Below are 24,256 nucleotides of genomic sequence, written 5' to 3'. Positions count from 1 at the left end.
CAGCATGCATAGGAATTACTCATTTCAAGGGTCAAATCCCCTAGTAATATGAATAAAGGAATGTCGTAGAGGAAGTCTGTGTATAATGGTGCAGGTGTGTGAACTAATGCATTGAAAATAGTCAGTATGCCATGCTTGCCTTCCTCTCAGGCAATTCTTGCAATTCTAATTACATTATAAATCAGATCATTGTAGATTCCCCAGAAAACTGAGAATGAGTTGAAAACTTGTGTTTTAATGAGAACTTGTGTTATAAATGAGAGAGAGAGATTCTAAGTCAGACTAATCTTTTGGTATAACAACCATTGAATTAGTAGTGTTTAAACAAATGTAAATAGCTTATAAAAGAGCCAGTTATTAGAAAGACATTTCCACAATTGTCCAATTTTGAGATATATATTTGGTAAATCTGTCTAAGGAAAAATGATGAAGATGGGCTTTTTACACTGGAAGTTATAATCAGTAAAGAAAATCATGAATTAAAACAGTCTTACCTGAGGTTAACGACTGGTATGCTAGAGGACTAAAGAACCTAATCCACTTGCTTATGAACATACAACAGCAATAAAGTTTATCAGCAAGGGCAAAGGGGCGGAATTCTCGATCTGAAATAGGTATTATTTATAGCATGGCTGCCTCACTGTTCTTCTGTTGGGGGGTGTGTGTGTGTGTGTGTGAGAACACGGACACCTATTTAGCTAGCCTTAGAAACTGCACTGACATTTTATACGTGACAGTAGCATACTCCCCTACTAAGTAAATAGTGTCAGCCATGCAGGATTTTTATTTCATTTTTTTTTCTCTTTTCTCCCTCCTTAGTTTCCCATAGGGGAGAATATGTTAATTCCTCTATGGCTCCTGCTAATTAGGGTCATATTTCTCTGTATGCATTATGGCCCTTGCTGATACCAGGGTGAGTTTTGCCACTGATGTCTGTGAAGACTGGATTAGGATTTAATGTATTTATTACTGATTTATAGAGATAAAACAAGAAAAATAATATAAAATCTTGCAATAAAGTCATATTTAATTTTTATAAGAAATGCAATGCAGTTATCTAAAAAAATTCCTAAATTAAAAAAAGCCTGCTAAAATACTGGTTAAGCAATATGCATGATTATTTCATACACTCTAACAGAGCAAGATCATGAGGTCACACTACAAATTAGGAGGTTTTGAGGTTACAAGGTTGAGTTTATGATACAGTGACAATACAATTTGCTATTAATTGCATTTAATAGCTACTCAGAGAGTCTGCTCCCCTTCAGGGCCTGATCCTCCTGTGCACTGCAACATATGGAGTCTTTTGTATGCAAACCAAGTAGGTGTACATTGTGACAGAAGCAGGAAAATTGTAACTCCACAGTTGCTTAGCATCTGTGCAAAAAAGACACGCATGACTATACATTGCACAAGATTGTAGAGAATTGTTTTGATGAAATAAATATTAAAATTTAAATCTCTTGTAAATATTGTCAAAAGCATCCTTTTAAAACTGTCAGCATTGTTATATTCAGTTAACTGTAGTTTACAAGATTCTTGCCTTTTCAGATATGTTATGCTTTTGACTATTATGAATTCATTAGCATGATGTGACTTATATTCAGGGTGCACAAATTATCTCTGGCCTCAGCAGAGCTGAATGGGAACAGCACTGTGTAGCTCTCAAGGCTGTGCTGGAGAGTAATATTTTTCCGTAACTAAGATTCAAATTCAAGTAGGAGACAGAGCTTCTCTCCACAAGGAGCTGTATATGAACAAGAGTTATTGCCTAGTCATATTTCCTTTTTCAGGATGTTGTGTTTCTCGTCATTAAACATTAAGCTTGGACCTAACCTGAGGTCTGATCTGCATACATTGCAGCAGAGCTACCTCCAGGAATGGAGAAAATGTGTTGGTGAAGGTGGTGTGTAGAGATACTGAATTTGAAATAGATAGTGAACATAAAGGAGCAAATTTACAAACCATTGCTTTATGTAATTAATACTCCAAGAGTCGTTTTAGTCCATACTGGAGTGGCGTTACCTAGAAAATCATAAAAACAGTATGCTCCATCCTTCACTTTTGGACCTCTCTGTGCCATTGGGACAGTGCAAGGACAAGTGGGCCTTGGGGGCAGCTGAGAGTCTCTTCAGTGTAAGGAAATGCCACCAGAGGGTGATATAAAGCGAGCTAGCTAATTCCGCCCTTCCCATCCCTGCCCCTAGGTAAGGGATAGGTATCTCAAGGGAACCCAAAAGCCCAGTGTCCTGTGCCTGGGGAAGAGAGAGGTCAGCGGTGCTAAGCAGGGCCCTGACAGACCCTTGGCTTCTCCATCAGCTAGCTACACAAGTCGTAGCCTGAAGTATTTTAAGACTACTCCAAATTATGCCAGAGTCTATTCTGGCCTGTGGCCAGACGAGAGCTGCAGTAGTGGGAAAATGCCTCACAGTGACATTTCTTTCATCTGCCCTCAGCTGCTCCAGGCAAAAACTTGGCGCAAGTGCTGAAGGAGTCCTGTGAAGGTGGCTGCTGCGAAAAAGAAGCTGGACTGCTCTGGCACTATGACTTCATAAAAACATAGTAGCATATATTTAACTTGGAGCAGCTAAGGCAAGATTTATCATAGAGATTTAGTTGTTCTTCTGCACTATTTTAATTCCATGAGTAGAAAATTGTTTTTCGCCTTCTATGGTCATCTTTACACTTCATCCAAGGCGTAAAACATTAGCACTTCCGTAAGGGTGGAGAGTTCCAATTTGATAGCACTTTGTACCAGCTGAGCTTAGAGCGAATGACCCCAAAGGGGGGCAAGAAAGAAGAACAGCAAGCCCTGATGACAGAGGGAAACTCTCTCTTTCTTAAACTAAAACTTGAGAGACACTATAAATTTTGCAGTGCTCCAGATAGGGGAAAGTTTTCTCCTGACATGAGAAGTCAGTAGGGCTAACAAAAGTCTATTTAGATCCTGTCCTCTGGAGCTTGAGATACAATTGCCTTGTGTTAGCATTCACAACTAGAAAAAATGCTTTTGATCATAATCTTGATCATGGTTTATCCAAACTGACTTTTTGTTTGTTTGTTTTGCTTAAAGAAAAGATTGATAATGTTGGAGGCAGAACAATTGGGATGGTGGATACCTCATGTAATGCAGTGTCACTGAAGGAAGTTTAGCTTGCACTGCCCAGGCTAGTACACTTCTTTTTTTTAAAGGCAGTCTCCAGGGCTGACCCCTTTCACTAGCATTAAAGAATATGGTCTCCTTCAGTACTGCCTACCTCCTTCACTTTTCATTGTCTGTGAAGATGCCCATTAACACTCAGTATGGCATATTAAGACTCGGGGGAGGGGACACAAGGAAATATTGAGAACAGAAGTAGAAGAGCGGAAAGAGGAAGAAAGTATTATTAAAATAACATTCACCCTGGCTTTCCTGAATCAAGGGAGGGGATCTAACAGAGAGTGCAAATGTATGCTGCAGTCTGAACCCAAGCAATCATTATGGCTTGATACATGAAATGGCTGCTCACGAAGATGGACTTGTTAAGCCTCTAACATGCTCCGAGAAATAGACTCTGTGAAATATATCCATTGCTGAATTTTTTCCAGCTTGAAAGGACTGAGTAGACTTAAATGTAAAGGAGTAGTTAATAAAATACACTTTTTTTCAGAGGAGTAAAATGAAAAAAAGGAGGATCTTGGGCTGAATTCTTCATATTCTGGAGCTGTGGAAATAAGTTTATTCACTATGATGATCTACCTCTCTTACTGCTTCATGGAGCATGAATCCAGACTGTTCTCTCGGTTTTTTTGGTCTTGTTCACTGACCAGCATGAAGTGGATGGTGAGTCTATGCCAACCATTAAGTACCTTTAAGGTGGAGGATTCAAGATCATAGTGTTGGTCTAAGCCATATTGAAGAGCACAGAGTTCAGTTTAGAGCCTTAAACGTCTAAGTCATGCTAGCAAGGAACTGGTAAAAGCCGTTGGTGACAGGTGTGTCAGGTGAGACTTCTGGAAGGAAAGACAGGCAAGGAGGACACTGATCTTCTGACCCAAAGAGCTGCTGCAAAACAGCAGTGGATGTGAGAGAAGAAAACTAGAGATGTGCCTTTTGTGCTCTTTTGGTTATGCTTTTGACGGTGATCCATGAAGTCGTCATTCAGCCCTTGTCTACAGTAGTATGTAAGCCACATGCAAGGCAGCTCCATACTGAAGGGAGTACTGCTAGATTGCAATCTTGAATTCACAACCTGCCATCAGGACAGCCAAACATGCATTGCTGAGGTGCAAATTATGAAAGTTAGTTTCCAAATGGCCAAGGGGCAATAGACATTAATATAAACTAGACATGGGCCTGTGCCAAGTAACCCCAGCTCTCAGAGTGTTTGGATTGCAAACATTTGATTGGGATCCAAGCTTTGCAGCTGGCCTTATCTCTGCAGTGGCCAAGTCAAAACCCCAGGGTTCATGACCACCTGGCACATTATGCGTTCAAGGATGCAGCGTCTGGTTACCTGCTCTTTTGCCCCCTCCAGCAAACAGTCTTTTTTGGTTAGCAATCCCTCGTACTTCTGTTCTTAGTCAGGTATTCTTTGCCTGGCTTCGTTTTTTTTCCTGTCTCTTATTTATACTGGAAGTTCTTTGAATCAGGGACATTCTTTAAATCTGTTGTGAAAAACTCCGGGTAGAATTATGCAGTATTTTGAAAATCAGCAACCGGAACCATGTAGTTTGAACGTGAACTTTGTACCTTCCATGAAAAGGTAACAAAGGGCGCTAGACTGTTGTGTTTGTGAAAGAGAGGTGGGTAAGCAGTGCATTTAATAAACACACCCAATTCAAATCAGAAGACTTTTTGTTGTTTTAAAGAACATACCAGGACTGGTTAGCAGTAGGTGCCTACGGAATCCAAGCCAGAAATCTCCTACTGCTACTAGGGTCAAAGACCAGACTTTGTAACCGTCTGTGTTTATTCTTTCCATCTCAAATCCCACCGACTAAGTTCAAATGGAGATAGGCAATCTTACTGAATGTGGTTGCATGCCCCAGGATGTAATGTTGTGAGGATTGCTAGGATTTGTGAAAATATACTCTTGAGCCGCTTGCTTCACCTCTAGCAACAATAGCCACAAAATGAATTGTGTGATCTCCCTTCTCCCAGTGGACTCTCCCTCTGCCTCAGACATTGGTAGAGAGGGGTTGACTCTTGAGGTTCTTTCAGGATATCATTTTCAATCACTGTTTCTAGCAAATGCCTTTAACCTAAATCAGCAACTTGGAAACAATCTGCATTTAACAGCTAAGAAAAGTACCTAGGAACTTAGCCTTCAAATCCTTACTTACATAGCTAGCCGCATGGGTTTTAGTGGGGCTCTATCTATCATGAGAAGAGATAGCCGCTAATAATTCTGACAAATCACACAACTGGAAACTAGAGTTTATAGGCAGAAAGAAATCACTTTGCCCTTCCCTTTTAAAGCCTGACCAGCACTATGATACTACAATTACTGGGATTTTTCCTGTCTTCTGGAAAGAGAGAGACATGATGTCAGTATCAAAGAATGCTGATTTTTGCTGAATTCTAAGAGGTTAACTGGCATGTTAATTATCAATTAATTCTTATATGCACATACAGACAGGAGAAGTGGAGATTTTATTGGTATGAAATTTGTCTATTAGCTACACTTCACACTCATCAAATCCAGTGTTTCTGAAGCAGTAAGACTATTGATCTACATTATGGATTTTGCTTGGATAATTGTGATCTGTTTTTAATATCCTCATCTTAAATCAGAACAAGTGGATGACGAGCTTGCATCTGAAGTTGTCTTATGTCCTCTTCTGACTTAATGGCTGAAAAACACAAGAAATTTTATGATCATTTCATCTCTACTTATAACTATCTCCTTTTTTAGTGGAACAGGTTTCCTGAGCATACATTTCTGGCTATCGTAATTATATTGTTGACTCATGGTCACATGAGGAAAAACTTTGTAATCTCCAGATTGATAATATATCTCCAGGGATCTTATCTGAACTTCTAGAAAATCAAAGGTTAATAATATTGTCTGAGATGGACAGGTGAAATCTTCAGTTTCTGACATTTTGAGAAATAGCTCTGTTTGCTGATATTTAAACGCACTGCTGTGGCCAGTCTTCATGAAGTTGTATCTGATCAGCATATATATTTTTCCTTTGTTGTTTGCTATCCCCGTCAGTATGGATACTGTACCAGTCCAAGCTCTCTATACAGACATCCTTGTTTCCATAAAACTGTGGCGTTGCTCAGGTGCATGCCTTATTTTAGATGACAAATTTTATTAATCACCAAAAATTTTTGAGGCAGTTGCTGGGACAACTGCTATATGTCTAGGACATACTGGTGTCCAGACCTTCAGAAATAGCCGTGGAACTACACCCAGCTCTGCTCTCTGTCCAGGCTCTACAGGCACCGAGGGCCTGCTAACATCATCCAAACATGCTTCCTTGAAGTGTGGGGGTAGGTGTGAAAGCTACTCCCAGTCATTACAACCCAGCGTTTTGCCTCCATTAAGATAGGAGTGCAGAATATGTCTGGCAATTTCCTCAACTGTTCTGGGCTGATCACTGATGTGCTTGTGGTTTCTGTTTGGTTTGGGGGGGCTGAAGTGGGTGGGAAGGATTCTACTTCTTTTTCAGAAGAAGTAGATCTACCAATATGTTGTCTCCACCCTAATTGCTGCAGCCACACCAGTTTCATTACCTATTTTCATTGCTGACTGTTTTTTTAGTTAATTTCTTTTTTGCCAGAGCAAGATTAAGAGGCGATGGGTTTCACAAGGGCTGTCCCAGCACACATGAACCATGGCATTTTCACTGAGACTATGGGGCAACCTGTCATGTGTGTGTGGGATAGGAAGCAGATAAATTACAGTGCACATCTACTGTAATGTGGTTTGCAGTCAGAAACAGACAGCTCCAGGTTTTGCAGTATCACCTACTGAGACCCCAGGAAAGGTTGGAAGATCAAACTGTGAGCTGTTTCACTTTCATCTGTTTGTGAAGGCCATGAAATTCTTTGTAGGCATTTTAACAAATAATGCTTTAGGAATATATTCTCCCCTAACATCCTGCTCCTTTTTACTTCCCAGGTATAAAAGCCAACAACAACACAGCGTGCATGTTTTATGTCGAATAGAAAGAACTGGTAAGAACGCATGTTTCACCCTTCCAGAGGGGTCATTATAACAGAAGTGAGGTTAAAAATAATGTTAACGTGATCTGCAAAAAAATGGACTCTTCATTTTTCTGCATCTTTTAAGGCATTCTGAAATGTCTCTGCCTGAAGCCTTGTCTTGTTCTCCTTCTTTTCCCTTTGCCCCCATCTCAGAATAGGAAGGATTTTGGTATCTCTGGCTATAACCTAACGATGAGACCCTGAATGCTTTCCCAGTTCCATGCTACGATAAAGTCAAGGTGCACATCTCCCCTCCTCACTTTCTGCTTTTGCATCTGGCATGATGGTTACCATGGGAAGGAAACCAGGCACCCACTTGTGAGGGTTGCAGGGATGTTGCTGGATGTGCCTTTCTCCTGCCCCAGTCTCCGTTAGCCTATGGTAACGCAGATCTTCAGTGGATCACAGAGAGTTTGCAGGAAATTTGAAATGACATTACTTGCACTCTACCCTTAAAGGGTAGAGGATATTGAATATTTAAAGATGTCTTTTTACTCAAGTGTTAACAGCTATTCAAGATTATCTTTGTCAAATGTGCAGGAGGACACATCCTGAAATACTTGTAAATGCATCCAGCTTCACCTGCTAGTGTTAGCACCCTCCATGGACTGAGCTGCAGGTAGTTCATGTTATGCTGCTGTCAAAGGGAGCTGCCTGCAGAACAGCCTTCTTTTAGGAGGATGCTCAACATCATCTTGAAAAAAAAGCTCCCTTCAGGTATTTCAGATAGACAGCCAGGACCACAATCCTACCCATTCAGGCACTTCTGTAAGCACTTTGCCAAGGTCTTTTAGCATCTTACCTTTATATGCCTGTTCCTAAGTATCCGGAAAACTTAAAATGAAGAACTCACCACTCTGAATTTTCAGCCTATGGTACAAATCAGCTTCTCGGCAGTTGGCTCTGGATTTGCAACACAGTCTTGTTCTTGCTGATGTACTGGTACCTGCTGACCCTGAAGGCAAGCTGAGACACACCAGTGGTTTAATAACAATCTCCTGGACAGCATAGGAAAGTCAGAGCTCAGGACACTTGAGCATCTGTATTTTTAATGGACTTATTAGCATAGTTCTTAGCATTATGTTAATAATAATCTTACCATCATAATTATCACGATAATTACTATTAACATAGTAATTAATGTAATTAACGATGATAGTTATTAAAAGTTATTAACATACTTATGAACTCTTCATAGATCTGTGAGTAGGTGTGCTCTGGTATTTATAGTATCTTCTTCCTTTGCCCCTTTGCCCTCCCAGATTTTCTCAATCCTCTTCTGCCTTTTCCCCCCTCGTAACTCCTGTCTTTTCCCTTCTCCTCTTGTTTATTCCTTCCTGTCCATTATCCTAAACTTCCCTTTTGCCCTGACTCTTCCCCAGCTCCAGGGAATTGTTGGCCTCAAACTCCACAGACTTCATCCCCGACTGGCACAAGACACATCACAATTCTGGAAACTGCGTAACCAGCAGGGATTCACTATGCACACAGCACGCTTACCTAGCCCCCAGGAACAGGTATGGATTTGCTTTAAAAAAACTTAAATTCTGTTCTTAATATATGACCTGAAGATCTTTTAGTATTACAGTCTTCAGTCTGACCAGAAAAAGAGAAACAATCGTGTCAATGGGAGAATCTCTGTCTGAACACTGTGTCTGGTATTTGTACTTTGAGAAAATATTTACATCTGCAAAGAGACTGTTAAATGCAGATAAATCACAATTCACCTTTACTTACTGTTACTTGGGTAGGAACAACAACGCAAGTGACAAGGCAGAAGAATCGGGTTTCCTTCATTAGACTCATATTTATATCAGCTCCACTCTGGGATATTTTTGATTGGGCATCTTTTTTCCCTGTAGAGTATTGATCCTTTCCTATGGAATGTGGACTAGGTATTTCCTATATAGTCTAAATATAAGGCAAATATTTACATTCTGACAATAGCCACAGGGGAGAAAAGTGGTCACATGAGTACCAGCAAGGCAGTAACTGGGTGTTCAATACATCACACTCCATGTCACCATCTACTGTGCAAAACCCTGCTCTTCCCAGTGCTGGCTTTTGCCAAGGATGTTGTCACAGCTGTGGCTGAGTCCCACAGTCCTCGAAAAGGACAGGGAAGAAAAGGGACGCGTAACAGTAGTGCCTGGCTTCAGCAACAATGGAAGCTTGCCATGCACTCTGTGTATCATTTTTATAGCCCTGATCATGACATATGATAGGAGCCAGAAAATAGTCTCTTATCATCACTCTGCAGACAGTCACTCCTTTAGTATGTGCCCCGGGCATGATCCTGTCTTTTTCACTGGCACGGATGTGGAAGAAACTATTTGCTCTCTCTCTAATGTATTTACAGGGATTTCTTCTGAACAGTATCTCCCAGAATTTCCCCTGGAGTGGGACAACCCCATGCTGTTCCCAGTTAGTCTTATTCATAGCATTTTCCACAGAGAAATGCTGCTGTGTTGAACCTGAAAGATTTCTGTAACTAGACAGTTGCCAAATGCATCCCAGGATTTCATTTGGTATTTTGACTTTTGGACCAGCCCACTCCTGAGCTGGGGACCTTGAGAGTCCAAGGTCATCAGCTGGGGATGAGCTAGCTTTTTCTGCCTCTCTGCTTGGCATGAGGGGGCAGAAGAGCCCAGGAAGCCTTGACCGTAATGGTAGGCCACAAACCTTGGAGTTTCAGGCAACTGTTCAGCAAAACTGACTCTTCTTGTGAAAGAAGAACTGACTCTTCTCCTCAGTGAAACTGAGGAGAATGGTAATTTCATTGAGCAGATGTAGGTTCTGGGGAGCATACTTAATCTGGGAAGCATTATATTTCTTAGGTTCTGAAATAAAATGTTCCTGGGATTTCTGGTTCATAGGATACTGTGAAGCCTTTTAGGTTTTGGTTCAATTTTGATTAAAGTGAAATTTGGAAAAAAATATGTTTTTCACACACCAAAAAGTCTGCTTTACTACCAGTTCTCCTCCTGCTGCAAGCTAGGGCTAATTAGGCAAGTTCTGGGCCCAACAGGCAAGGAGCTGGCCAAGTAAAACAAATAGCTATGCAACTAATCCTTGTTACACCAGTGAAATTTGAAGAAAGTTCACAGAATCATTGGTGTTATTGTAACTAGGATTTGAATGCAGGATAGTAAATAAATGTCATTGGCTTGTCAAAGAGATGCAATACTTTTATCCTAGCAGTGTCTTTGTCCTCTGAGCTGTAGAAAAGCCATGGAAGGAAGGATGGTAAATATAGAAACACTTCAAAAAATACAATGGCAGAATAAGGCAAATAACAGAAGCTGTTGTATAGTTATTATATATTTAAATTTCCATTTACCGAAGCTAGTCGTGAAATGCTAAGATAAACTTTAGAAGCACATCATGGGAACATCACTATCTCTCAGGTCTGTTCCTCCCAGAGAAAGGTACTGTTGCAGTGTCCTCTTCGTGCAGTGTCCCCTTTGTGTTACAAATACACTTCAGTATTGCAGTTGCAGGAGCCACCAGCAAGGCTGACACAATGAGATGTGCAGAATGCAATGCTGCAGCCTAAACAGCTCGAGTTTTGCCCCGAAGAGCAGAAGTTGTAAAGTTTCTGAGCCCTAGAAAGTTGCAGCACTTTATTGAGGGCTTCCATTCTGTATGTTTTTAGCTAATCAGAATCTCTAGTTTCTTCTTGCACAAGGAAAACAGGCCTACCTAGCCACAAGAAAGGAAACAAGTTACCCATCTGCCAGAAGACAGAACTGGCTAGCACTCTCCTTTTGCTGGAAGAATAAGAAATGCAATGAAAGTGCAGGACATTTGTGGGATGCAGAGCTGAAGAAGGGTTATGTATTGCTCTGTTTTGCTGGCAGGTGTCTCAGTGAGTTTCATAATTCTCACTAACACATCATTACGAACTGGTGGGATACGCAAGGCCGAAACATATGAATGTGGTGTGAATATGGGCACCTTACCAGGGTTCCCTCCATCCTTCTGTGCATACAAGTTAACTCTCTCTTCCTCTAAACATACGTATCCTTGCACACTCACATACACCAGTTAGGTGCAGGCCATTTGTCTGAATGTAGTGATCAATAATGCCATTTCAAGCCAAATAAAAACAAAGAGTTTGCCTTGAGCAAAGACTGTAGATATAAATAAAAGATACCTGACCTTCTAGCAAGTGCATTTTTAAAAATTCCTTTTATAGGGAAATGGAACCCAAGAGGAGGGAAAACCACAATACTTTATGCAAAGGTAATTAAAAAGAAACAGTAAATAGAGAAAAGTGCATATGGGAGCTATTGTCTTTCTCTGCATACAGTATTTTAATAAAATGTCAGTTTTCTTTTTTTGCTTTGTGGAATGTGGATCAGCAGGTCAGTTGCACAAGGTGTTTGCGGCTCTCATTTTTCTGTTGTTAGTACCTTTGGATTGGATAAATTCCTGTGAAAACCAGCTTTACAAAGAGGTGAGGTTGCCAGTGACACTCTGTAGACTGGCTAGTCAACTGGCTGCAGCAGTTGGCCCATAACGGTAAACAACCTCTCCCTTAAAATTCGTGTCTTAAATTGCTATGTAAATTCATCAGTTTCTAAAGATAGATGTGACAGAGTGACAATTATCAGGCTGGGCAGGCCAGTTACTCAGTTACGTAAGAAACTTGGCCTTCTGTGCAATGTCAAAATTTGACTGGAATATGTTTGGCCAAAAATCAACAGCAAACTGAGACTGCGATTGTTTCAGACCTCCCCATGATATTCCCTGGTATGTGGCAGTCTAATCAGGGCAGTCTGTGAGAAGACGACTGGGGCTGTTTTAAAAAGAGGACTGAGCGAAGTAGGAGAAAAGTACCAAAACTTTTAGTCCAAAATGAGTGTTTTAAATGAAACTCCTTGTGTGATTATTGATCTTTCCTGGTAAAGAAGACAGGAAAAGGCTGTGAAAACATGTCCTGCCTACCTTACTCCGTATGACTCATGTGATTAGAGTTGACTCTGGTTGCACACGTGCTGGTGGGAGTGACCAGGCCTGAGAGCATCTCCCAGCTGATCCTTAGTGAGTCGATGCCATGAGGAGGCTTTTGAGTAACAAGCACAAAGATCTGAACTCCAACCAAGGGAACTAAATCTTTATAATGAGATCAGCATGACCAATGCTGTTTGGAGTTCACCACTGTTTCACACGAAAAATTTGCCACATTGGCTCCTCAGTGAAGTAAATAATTTAGCACATAGCCCAAAGTCTCCATTAGTTTAAAAAAAAAACTTTTTTTTTTCTGAATACACTGTGCATTACTACAGAGGACAACTTCCAGGGAAGTAAGGAGAGAAATGCTACAGAAATAGTTAAAGAAGTGCTTGCAATTTTTCCTCTGTAAACCTGATGGCATTTTGCATAAAGTCAGTTCCCTGTTTTCCTAATAGATTTCATACTTTTGGTCTCTGATTTATGTGCTTTTGTTGCACCACCACAGAAAAACACTTTTAAATGCAACCCAAAAAAAAAAAAAATCTTAAAGCTCCCAAAATGGCCTGGGGGAGTTAGAACATAATTTTCTATGAATTAAAGCTCACTTTTTGAAATAGGTTAGCTAGTAGTTCTGTATCTTTAAAAAATAAGATAAGAAAATATTTCTTAACAGCAGTCCTTTCACTCTTCATTCCAAGATCATGAAAATGAACTTATTCCATTAGGGTCTTAATAATGAACAAATCAGCACATATACCTTTAAACTGTGACTGTGGAGAAATCCTCAGACTGCCTCAAGTGCAGAAGGCACAAAGCTCTTGAAAATCATAAAGTAAAACCCTCTTCAAATAAAATCACCGCATGATGACCCCGGTTGGACTTCAGCTGAAGTTCTGCATATATTGGGAACCAAGCCCTGGGCACACAAGGAGTGAACTTCATACCTTGCAAATAATCCGTAGAAGGCCTGTTCCTCGCTTTAGTCTCACCGAAAGCTTCTGGCATGCAGGGTGGACAACCTTTGTGAATCAGCCTTGTGCCTTGCTTATGCATGGATGTGAATTTTATCCTGAAGGAGAGGAGAAAAAAGTGATTCAGACGAGCCTCTCTAGACTTATATAGCAGTTTTAAATTTGCAGAAATCAGAGTGCAGATGATTAAATCTGCAGATGTCTAGGTGAAGGCCAGTGACTGGTGAATCTCAGAAGATTTGGGACCAGATTCACCCATATGGTTTGAGTCATTCTGATAGTACAAAACAGCTGTAAAACTGTTTCCTTGTCCAGAAAAAGTTCAGTTTATGGCTGCTTTGCGTCGCCAAGCATCTGATGAATCTAGTGCTGTGTCTCAAGAAGTATCTGAAAGCCCAGATGCTTATCTGCATTTCTCAACTGAATAATTGTGATAGGAATCTTGTGGTGATAACCCTTTGTAAGGTTTTCAGTCATTTTTGGTATTGAGTAAATGGTTAGAAAATGTTTGAATACTCATCCTCTCCTTGCCAAGAGCAGGTTTCTATGGACCCCATTTATTAAAAGGAAGACCTTCTTGGAAACATACAGTCTAGGTAGAAAAATGATGAAGGACAGTTAACAATCAGTCTAGATAAGCAAAACAAGACAAACTGTGGCAAAAAAGTTTAAAAGGAAAGAGTGACTGAGCACTTGTATTCGGCTCATTTTCTTATTAGTGGGGCTGCAGGGGGTTGTTTGTTTTTTATCTGTGTTTCTTTGACAGACTCAATGGGAGGACTGGAGCTTAGAGGTTTTATGAGACAAAAGTATTTTGAGAAGAGACTTTAAAGAACAGGGGTGGAGGCATCATGGATTGGGTCAGGAAGGGAATTTCAGGCCAGGGGGTCTTCACTGAAGAAGACACCAGAGAAAGAGCTGGAAAAGCAGATGTGTGCAACTCGAGCCAAGTAAAGGAGACAAGAATGAAAGGATGAGAGCAGACCTCTTCTGCTTCAGACCTCTGACTTTTGATGCCTGTACTTTCACTCCCACTTCAAGTCTGAAATATATGAAAATAGAGAGAGGGGGGTGGTAATGGAGAGAGGATTGCAGTGATGGAAAATAGCTCAACCTTCCCAGTGGTCAAAATGGATGTATTTAATGTCTGAGTTGAGAGTTAGATTAGAATTGTTGTCTGTTTCCACTTCCTAGCGCTGGCAGGTAGCAAGATTTTCTAGTTCTCTTTATAGATCCGTTTGCAAGTCTGCTGTGTGTTCACGTTTGTTTGGGACCACCTGCACATTTGGATTCCCTGAATATCATGCAGAGACCCTGGAGACTGAGACTGAAAGAGGTGCTTTACTGTGTGTGCTCTCTCTCCCCTCACACACGTACTCTTTCACTCTTTTTTCTCTCCCGTCTCTGAAGGAAACATTTCCGAATGTGCACTTTCTCGGTCTTGCCTGAATGTTCTTTAGACTAAAGGTCAAAAATACAATTCTCGTCATTATGTAGGTACCAAAGAGAATAGCAAAAATGGAACAACGTCAGTTCTGTGGACTACATTATAAACAACCAAAAGCAACAACTTTAGGACTGATTTTAAAAGTCATGCAAATGTGTAAAACCTAGCAGCCTTAGGACACAATTTAAGACTTTGGGACATACTACATACTTTTATAAAAGCTCTTAAAAGTTGGCAGGGGATAAATCACCTTTTGCAATTATTTTGAAATTATGCAAGCTAGGCTTATTACAACTTTTGATCACAAGTACTTACTGAATTGTATATTTTCCATGTACCCCTTTCAAGGTCGCACTCAGATCTAGGCCATTATGGCGTTTGGTCCACTGGCAGTCTGAGGGCTCTTTGCCCTTCCATGGGCAGCGGTGAAATAGGAAACTGATTGCTTTGGATCTGCTAAGAATTTTCACCCATTTTAAGTCACTTTGCATCATATGAAAGGGGAAAATTAGTGTTTGAATGGTTTTGAATTCAGATATGCCTATTTACTCTATTCATTACAACCACAGGATTGTTATAAAATTTGGTCAAGTTAAACTAAAGCACTAGCTATTAAATGGAATATGGAAGGTAAAAGATTGACACAGCACAGAAGAAAAGCCCATGTGATAAAAATCAAGTGCAGAATATTTCTCAGATGTTGCTATTGACACTATAAGCAGCGTTATGTGCTCTGCCAGTATGGTGTACATAGCTATTGGCCATGGGGGGAGGGCAAAAATGAACCATGTAGTTTAAGCAAAGTGATAGAGAAAGACACACTAGCAATAAAAGGAAAACTGCTGTGTCCTTTTAAAAATCAGCAGCACGTTTGCCTACATAAAGAGTAATGTATTCTCCAGCCACTGAAAGTTAGTAGAAAATCAACATGCTCTGACTGATAGGGATACTTGTGAAAGGGTAATTCAGTGTTTAAGAGAGTACTTGTCACTTGCATAATTTTAATAGAATTAGCAGACAGTTTGATGGGATTACTTCTTCTCACGATAATCCATCTTTTCTATAATACTGGGGATTTTTGGTGATAAATGTGGCTACTGGCTTACACAGAGTTTTAAACCTCATTTTTAAAAGTCATTGTGTCATTGAACATTGTTATTATGAGATATGGATACTTGCCAAAACCCAGAGCTGTGCAGTCCCAAATCAGGAGAAATTTGTATTCATTCTCTCCATTTTGAAACTACCTCTCATTAATTATTATTAATGATAATTATTTTTTCTTTTATCATTAAATGTGGATTCAAGCAAGAAAAAGTATGGAAGAGAAGAGTGGAAGTGCCCTGAAATGTTTATAAAATAAAGAATACACTAGAAGTACAGATTAAAGGATGGTCAAGAAGAAAGCAGGTTAACTTTACAGTAAAGAAAAGTTAGCATAATAGGATAGTGGATATTGGGAACAACTTTTATGTGGCACTGCAGTAAAATGCTTGACCAAGCTGGTTACTCTGGTGGTGGTGTAATTGCCTTCCCAGGAGTTTTATAAGGAAGAGCTTAAGAAGATAATTGGTAGGGCTGGCCTAATACAGAGAGAACTAGTCTAGATTGTTTTTAGGATCTTTTTGAGGCTTAAATTCCTAAGACTCTGTATAGTCAGAAGATGGGAAATGGTTGCTTTGCAAATGATGGAAAAAGATCACCACAGAGGGAAATTAGATCCAGTGCAACGTCTCTTACAATATATCTCTTGCTGCTGATTTTGGGGGTTTGTGTCTGGAGTAGAAAGGGGAAGGCAAAGACCTGCCTCTGCCTCCCTCTTTCCCAGGCACTGTTTAGCCCATAGGAGTATTTGTGAGTTGGTGCAGAGCAGCTAACTTAACCGGGTTACCTGATGTGCAGCTGAGCCAAGAGAGAGAAGGACTAAAGCAACCCTTGTGCCGTGCAGTCACGACCGAGACGCCGACATACTGTTTGGAGCAATGGAGCGGAACAAGCGACGCAGAAGAAGGAATCCTGGAGGAGCATAAAAACTGTAAGGTGAGGGACAAAATGAACCACAGCTGTAGCAGTGGGCATATGACAGCATGCTGTAGCAGTGGGCATATGACAGCATGCAGAAGTGATATGTAGGAGTAATGTTTCCACACGTATCTCCCTATAGGAATACAGCATATTCTTCTTCCAGGCCTTTTACCTCTGGCAAGCTGGAGGGCGTAAAGTAGTAATGATCTTTTGGGGGGACTTCCCCTGTTGCTGGCTTATTTGGCAGTTCTTGTGTGCATGCCCTCTGTAGTTTAGATACAATCTTCCCACCCTGTTCAGAATATTAAGACCTTCAGGGGCTCTTTGTTTTTGAAATAACAAATGAATATAAACCTGAGTTTCAGGGCTAATCTTCTGTTAAAGAGGCTAGTACATAACCCCAAAGAAAGAGGTAATTTAAAACCATCTTATCATATGATCTGTCACTTTTCCAAAATATCTTCTCTGATTTACCATGACTTCCCAGAAATAGTTTTGATGACACATCTGAAATTTCAGATTCAAATAAATTCAAATAAATTAATTCAGATAAAAATTCTGGCATTGGTAAAAATCAGATTTGTTATGGAATGTTGCATTCATTCATAACTGATTTCTGCATGAGCTTGTGTGTGTCTACAGACATAAATGAGACTGTTCTACACCTGGTGGCAATGTAAGTAGTATAAGTAAGAATAGTGTACTATATTACCCTCAGATGTAGGAACAATCTCAATTATTGCAACACTATTCTTGAAGAGTGAAGCCACAAGTAAGTAAAATAACGTCCCTCATCACAGAGAAGGAATATGTCTTGCACTTATTAGATATCCCTTAGTATGATCTATTTTTCTGTTGAGGTAGTCCTAATGTGTAAAGGAAAAAGAAAAAAAAAGAAGTATAAACTGGATGCTGAAGACTGTGACAGGTAAAATTCTGTTGAAAGTGTAGTGAAAAATGAAGGGAGCAAGGACATTGAAGGATTTCAGTTTTTACTCTCTCACTTGGACTAATGCACATTTCAGCTGCATGTAGCACATAGCATATAAATGAGATGTATGTGCGATAGAGCAAAGTGTAAGTAAAGCAGGAAGACTATTCCAAAAGAGGAAATGTGGGGCAGGCTTATCTGTGCAGTGTTCTCACTCCAGCGTTTCTAAGAGAAGGTGGTCTGATACAATCGGAAATCAACTTTGGTGAGCTGAAACACAGATTCCCTACAAGAGCTGCTGGAAGCTGGGGAGTTTTCAGGCTTATATAACATTGACATTTTTATACAGGACTTTTCTCTGGATGCTCTGGAGTGTAATACCCCTGCTTTCATAGGAGAAACAGCACTGGCAGAGCCAGGGGGCCCAGGTGCCCCCCTCAAGTAGAGAGAGTGAATTCCTGGTGCCATTAAAATCAGGGAAAATTCCCTTTAGTCTTTCTTGCAGTGCAGTTCTACTCACAAGCCCATGGTCAAGGTGCTGTCAGCCTCTGGGCAGAGCAATAGGAAAAATCTTGAAAACCAACCAAAACAAGAATAAAAAAGAGAGAAGGAGGAGTAAACTGGTGAGTGATCCCATGTAAACATCATGCAGTACAGAGTAGGAGCAAGTGATTCAATGAATGGGAATAGGGTAGGGGTGGTTTGGCTAGTTCATGCAGATATCACAGAAAATATGAAAAATGCTCATGCTTTATAGGTCTTTGTAGCTCTCATTCTTTCTGAATGTGTGCAGACCTCCAGTAGGCAATTTTATGCATTGCACATGGGAAAAAGGAAGCTGAAATGAGAATTAAGCAGCTGCAGAAATTCACACCAATACTCTTCCTAAAAGCATCAGCTGTTTGGCATCATGACCCCATAGACAGGAGGAGGGTTCTGAGTGGAATATCTGCTGAAGATGAAGGCCACTTGTTGAAAATCTGGTGTTTCAAATTGGGAAGAAATTACATCATTTACACATGATAGCTTTGATTTTGGGTTTGACCATATGTGCTCCAGTCAAAGAAGGGGCATGTGGATGAGGGTCAGTATGTCCTCTCTTCTGCTTATCCATTAATAGAATTTCATTTATTTGTATTTCTGTTTTCTATTAATTTTTTGAAAAAAAATTTAAACCATATTTTTAATAGGTTTGAGTTTTTGATGAATTTGGTTTGCAACATAATATTTTTATTACTTTGGAGCATGGGCTTGATTCTTCTGTAGCCCATGGTGTGAAAGAAGAGTCTGCAGGGTTAACTTGCAGCTTCTAAGATTCTATTTTATTCCTTCAGCTAGTTTGAAACTTTATTTTATGTCTGAATGACTTGTTTTTTAAATGGACTCGCTCTCATCCAGTACTTGTGTGTTGTGAATGTAACAAAGAACATCAATGAATGCTGTAACTCAACAGCTGATTAATTAAGATTTTGAAGCAAAACATTGCTGTTTTTGTTTGTTCCTTTAACTTTTAAAATGCTATCTTACTTGAATTTGCATTTGTTTGAGCTTAATTTGATGCTGAAAAGATCCAGATATTTAACTATATTTAACTCTTAATTAAAGATACCTAGTTGCTGCTTATTTTACTAGCTATTAGATTGTAGATAATTGTAGCTGAACAATTCTCTTTTAATTTACAGTGTTTGGTACATGAGTAATTATTCCAATGTACATGCAGAAGAGAATAGATGACTATAGGAACAATCTTTCCTGTGGCTAAATTTTTGTGTGGTAAATGTATCCTCATGTTAAGGACTTGATAGAATACATAAGACATGGAAGATGTGTTGCTTGATCTTGGGTGGTCCAGTGGCTCATTTCCACAGCTCAAAGCCCCTTGCCATTTACTGAAGATACAATATGGTATTATTTCATGACTATTTTCATTCCTTTTTTGCAGCAACTTCAAAAGCATACATTAGGCATTTCTCTTGTCTTTTTTGATCTCCTTGAAGACAATTTACCATGGTGTCAAAATATAATACAGTTCACTCATTCATTAGACACAGATCTCACTTACAGAAGTCTTATTTATTGAAGTGGGAGAGAGAGGGCATATTCCTGGAGAACAGTCATGGACGAAAAAGAAAAAAAACCATGACTAGCAAGCTTTAAAAAAATAAAGCATTGGCTCCTTTATCTCGCCAAAGCCTTTGTACAGCTGGGGAAATGATGAAGAAGGTACTGTAGAGCAGAAAAATCTGAGAAATCCTGGAAAATTGCATTTTATTGTTTTAGAGCTTTTTTGACCAGGCAAGTTCTGCCGTCCTTTTGAAGCTCAATTATAATTCAGAAGGATGAGACTAAGGAGAGAGAGATTTTAAATCCTCATTGGAAATGGAAGTTACAGAGGAATTGGATGTGGAGTGAAGATATTAAGTCTTTTTTGTCACTAATATAGCCAGTGAAATGCTGCATGTAACTCTTAAATGAAATCTTAGATCAGCCATATTTTAGATAAAGCACAAAAAAAATTATGATTTATAAAATCACTCTGAATCTTCATGGGGGAAAAATCAGTTATTTAAAACAAAAGAAACTAAGGCACTGTGGACCTCACTGCAGTGACACCGATCTGCTTCCATCTATAAAGAGAGTTTCCTTGGAGGATCTCAAAGCACTATAGCTATGAATCAAACTTCACAATGACTATGCAAAACACCTCAGATTACCTTTATTTCTAGAACAGTCAGAAGTATTTTTAGTCAGAAAACGCTGATTTGTTAAAATCAGAGTACTGGGTTACTCTGTGAGGCTTTGGAAAGATTTGTTTTGATAAGGTTGAGTACTTTGGGTTTGATAAGGTTGAAGTGCATGTTTTGACTTTTGCCACTGTCAGACCGTATTATATTCCTGTATAGGAATGATAGAAGTCCAACTGAGGGTCAAAGAAAATTGTTTTAACCCTAATGAAAGTAGACACTCTGTTCTTATAAGTTTGTTCATTACTAAAATATCAAAATATTCTCAGAAATTTAGTTTTCAGGAACTTCAAAATACTGATCTTTCGTTACAGTTCAAGACAAAAGGGAAATGAAATTTGCTGTAACTACCTGGGAGCTGAAAAACTTTATATTTTAACAAAAGTAACTTTGATACTAAATTTTCAGATGGGTTAACTGAGCTTCAGCCCTGCAAGCACTATCACATATGTTCAGATTTAAAGGCAGAAGTACCCCATCTGCAATGGAAAAAATGATGATCTGAGTTATATATGTTTGAAGGACTAGGGTTTTACAGAAATTTAAAAAACTCTGCCCATCTCAAACAAAATTAGTGTCTCTTGGCATGACGTTGCAATTGCGTATAAACCATACATCCCGTGTGTCAACCATTACCTGCAAGCTTTGACGCACAGAAATCTGAACACATGCAGCATAGATAAAGCAGATAAAGTGGATGTACATGCACTAACAGCATTAAAACTATTTAAGGTATGTTGAAAGAAAGATTTAAAGTATTCAGGGAAATGTTTAATATATACAGTTACCGAAAACTGGCCATTATGGATAATAATTCATTTAATGCCAATTGATGCCAAACTGTAAGATTCTATATTTTAAAATCTCATTAAAATTAAACCAACTGACAATATTTGTAGAGGGTAGGCATAATTTCCAAACTGCCTTGGAATATAGCAAATACTTATTTATATATATTTAGCTTAAAACAGCAGGATAAGCTCCTTTACTTCAAAGAGAGCCCCTGTATACCTAAAATTAAACATATGCTTATTTCACAGCTGGGTGGAGGCCTAGGGACAGAGTGGGCAGTATCTAAAGGGCACCTGTAATAGTAAAGGTGGTTTCATATAAAATGGGGAACAACTCCAATCAGACAGTAGAGAATGTATTAAAAAATGTCAGTGAAGCAGGCGTGAGGATAAAAGGGGAAGGAAAAGCAGGCATGGGTAAAAAGAGAGGAAACCATGATCACAATTTAATTGGAATTTAAGGCAGCTTTATAGACAATACAAAGTCAAAGAAAAGTTAATCTACAAGGTCAGCAAGTATGGTGAAAAGGATAAGATATCTGAATGGACAGAAAACTGGTTTAAACACTGAAGACAGAGGGTAATTGCGAACTTCAGAAAGAGAAATGCAACTAATGGACCTCTACAAGGATAATCATTAAGGATGAAGCTGTTCAGTTTTTATGTCAGTGACCTAGAAGAAGTAACGCAACTTGCTGACAGAGAAGGAGCTAGAGTGAAAGACCAGTAATCAAGTGAAAATGAGCGTTTGGATTGACTTAGACTAGAAGCGATATGGTTTAGAGGAGAGCTGAGACGATTGATGACAGAAATGAAATACTTGCATCAAGCAGATGTGCAATAGAAATCACTAATAAAGAGAAGGATCTCAGTGAAGGCATCTAGAATAGAAACGTTTATTAGATTCTCAAGTTAAACATCTGAGAAAATTACCATAAATGTAAGTTAAAATAATATTTGCCAGAAAGCAAATATTACTGAATGCTCAAACAAAACTTTAAATGAGTGTTACAAATATATTTATGTAAATATATCCATGCTAGTACAGCACTCCAACTCTAAAGGTAACTGTCAGCCAAACCGAAACTTAAAGGAGAGTCAAGCTTCTTTTATTTCCTTGTTAAATATGCTAGAAACTGAGTATGGTACTTTGAATATTCAAGGCAGATTCAAGGACCCAAAGAGAGGGAATGTCAGAATTTCTTCTTGTACAAATGCATTGAGATATCTTTACAATAGATGAGCTAATCAATGAGATGATCTCATACCTGTATTTTTTCTGCTATTCCTGTCAGTGTTTTCTTGTTCCATATTTTGTAAAACATCTGTAAATGCAAAGTTTTACAAATTTTCAAAAGTTTATGGTGAAATTATATTAAACTTACTCTTTAGATGTTGGCAAAAACAAGCTATTTGATGCTGATAATAAAACTCTTTAACATGTCATAATACAGTAGTCTCTTATTAGTCTGAATTGTATAAAAATAATATATGTTACATTATATGATAACTGCATAAGATTCTAAAGCTGCTACAGTTTCTAAAGCTTCTAAATTATGATCAAATTTTCTGTACTGCAAACTGCTCTTGGCTAAAATCTTTTATTTTTTTCAAATACACAAGCTGAAAATTGTTTCACTCGTTGACCTGTGAGCCAAGTTCCCCAAAGCCTGATGCAAATTAAAATGGCTGAGTTATAAATATCTTTGAAACTAGGTTTATAATGGAAACACAGCCAGATCCTTCACTACAGCAAGTACTCGTGGGGGCTGTTAGGGCAGTTTATAGAGCTATCAGGGCCAAACTATAAGTTAAATGAGGAGGAGCAATTGACTGTAATAAAGCACCCCTAAACAAGAAGAGATCATTAAAAAATGCAGGCACTGAAAATTCCTGTTGGGCTTTCCATTAGCTATGACCCTGCGTACAGCTTCGTTTCACTGTTCTGCTTCAGCAATATATTGCCATACCTTCTTATATTTTCTCAGACTGAATTCAGTAAGCACACTTTCGTAGGGTTGAGGAAGGGATGCGCGTGAAACTTAAAGTCAGAAGCCAGCTGTTAAAAAAACAATTTATTATTCTCATCCATTCTTGGCCTTCCCTCTGTTCTCCTTATTACAAGGCTGGGGATGTACTATAGGATGACAGCTAGATAAAATTAGATATGCCTCCATTTGACTTTTGTGCCTTTTCCCATCAATCTACTCCTGCAAGTTTTGTTGTTAACATCTGAGCGTGGCACAGGGTGCAGGAGTCTGCTGTAGACAGCGCTTGAGAAGGGAGCGCATAAAGACATGAGTTAGTTAATGCAACCGTATAGGTGCAAAGTGGGTGCGAGATGCAACTGCCATTATTCCAGCCATATAAATGGATTGCGAAGTGGATTTAATGCATGCTATGGCTGTCATTATAAAGCCAAGATTCACTGTAGAAGAGAGAACAGAAATATTCCTCTCATTTCAGGGGTGATTAGTGACAGCTCAGAGTGATCGGTTTTTCTTTTCCAGCAGAAGTCATTGCACTTGGTTTGAGAAAAGATATTTCAAAGATTGAGATGCAGTGAAACTCATCGATAAATAACAGTACTGAAGGCGAATATGTGCACCTTTGAACTCACCTTGATTTCTTTCCCCGAGGACATATGTGCTGCATGGAGCCTGGGATAGATACTATGTCTTGGACTGAGATGTATCCATCGAGAACAAAGCAAATGACTTAAGTATTCCCCCTCAATACGTTTGTTTTTTCTTTCTTTTTGGCTAAGCGCATTCTCTTGGCTGAACTGCATACATACACTTCTAAGGAAGGGTAATAAAGAGATAATTTGGACAAGCTGCATACTTCATGACAAGATGCATGTAGTATTCGTGTGTCTGGCTTAAATTAGCAAGTGGTTTACGAATGTAAAATAACTCATTGTGCATAACTTCAGCCCTCCCAAGTACTGTTTATTTGAAAGATAGTAACAGAGTGAACTCTCTTAAAATTCCAACTCCACTTGGGCCCCCCTAGGACTGTGCTCTCCACCTCGTCAGCTTCACGTGCAGGATTGCTGCCACCTTTGATTTTTCTATCTCCACTTAGCCTTCTTTGACAACAAATTGTGGTAGCTGACAGGTAAAGCTCATGTAAGGATGGTTGTACCATTTTACAGGTTTATTCTAGACTGCAATAAAACCCCAGACCT

General features: G+C 39.3%; 1 protein-coding gene across 1 annotated transcript in view; it reads left to right on the top strand.

Annotated features, from left to right (window-relative positions):
- The window catches only part of IQCM (IQ motif containing M), a 173,038-nt gene extending 149,135 nt beyond the window's left edge, over positions 1–23,903 (top strand). Inside the window, exons 13-16 of the mRNA XM_064511743.1 lie at positions 7,113–7,168; positions 8,581–8,715; positions 16,478–16,615; positions 23,580–23,903. The gene's annotated coding sequence lies outside the window, so the exon portion shown is untranslated. The remainder of the gene's footprint in view (positions 1–7,112; positions 7,169–8,580; positions 8,716–16,477; positions 16,616–23,579) is intronic.
- The last annotated feature ends 353 nt before the right edge of the window (positions 23,904–24,256 follow it).

Source organism: Dromaius novaehollandiae, chromosome 4 (genome assembly GCF_036370855.1).
Source record: "Dromaius novaehollandiae isolate bDroNov1 chromosome 4, bDroNov1.hap1, whole genome shotgun sequence".
NCBI lineage: Eukaryota > Metazoa > Chordata > Aves > Casuariiformes > Dromaiidae > Dromaius > Dromaius novaehollandiae.
This window is presented reverse-complemented; position numbering and strand designations above follow the sequence as displayed.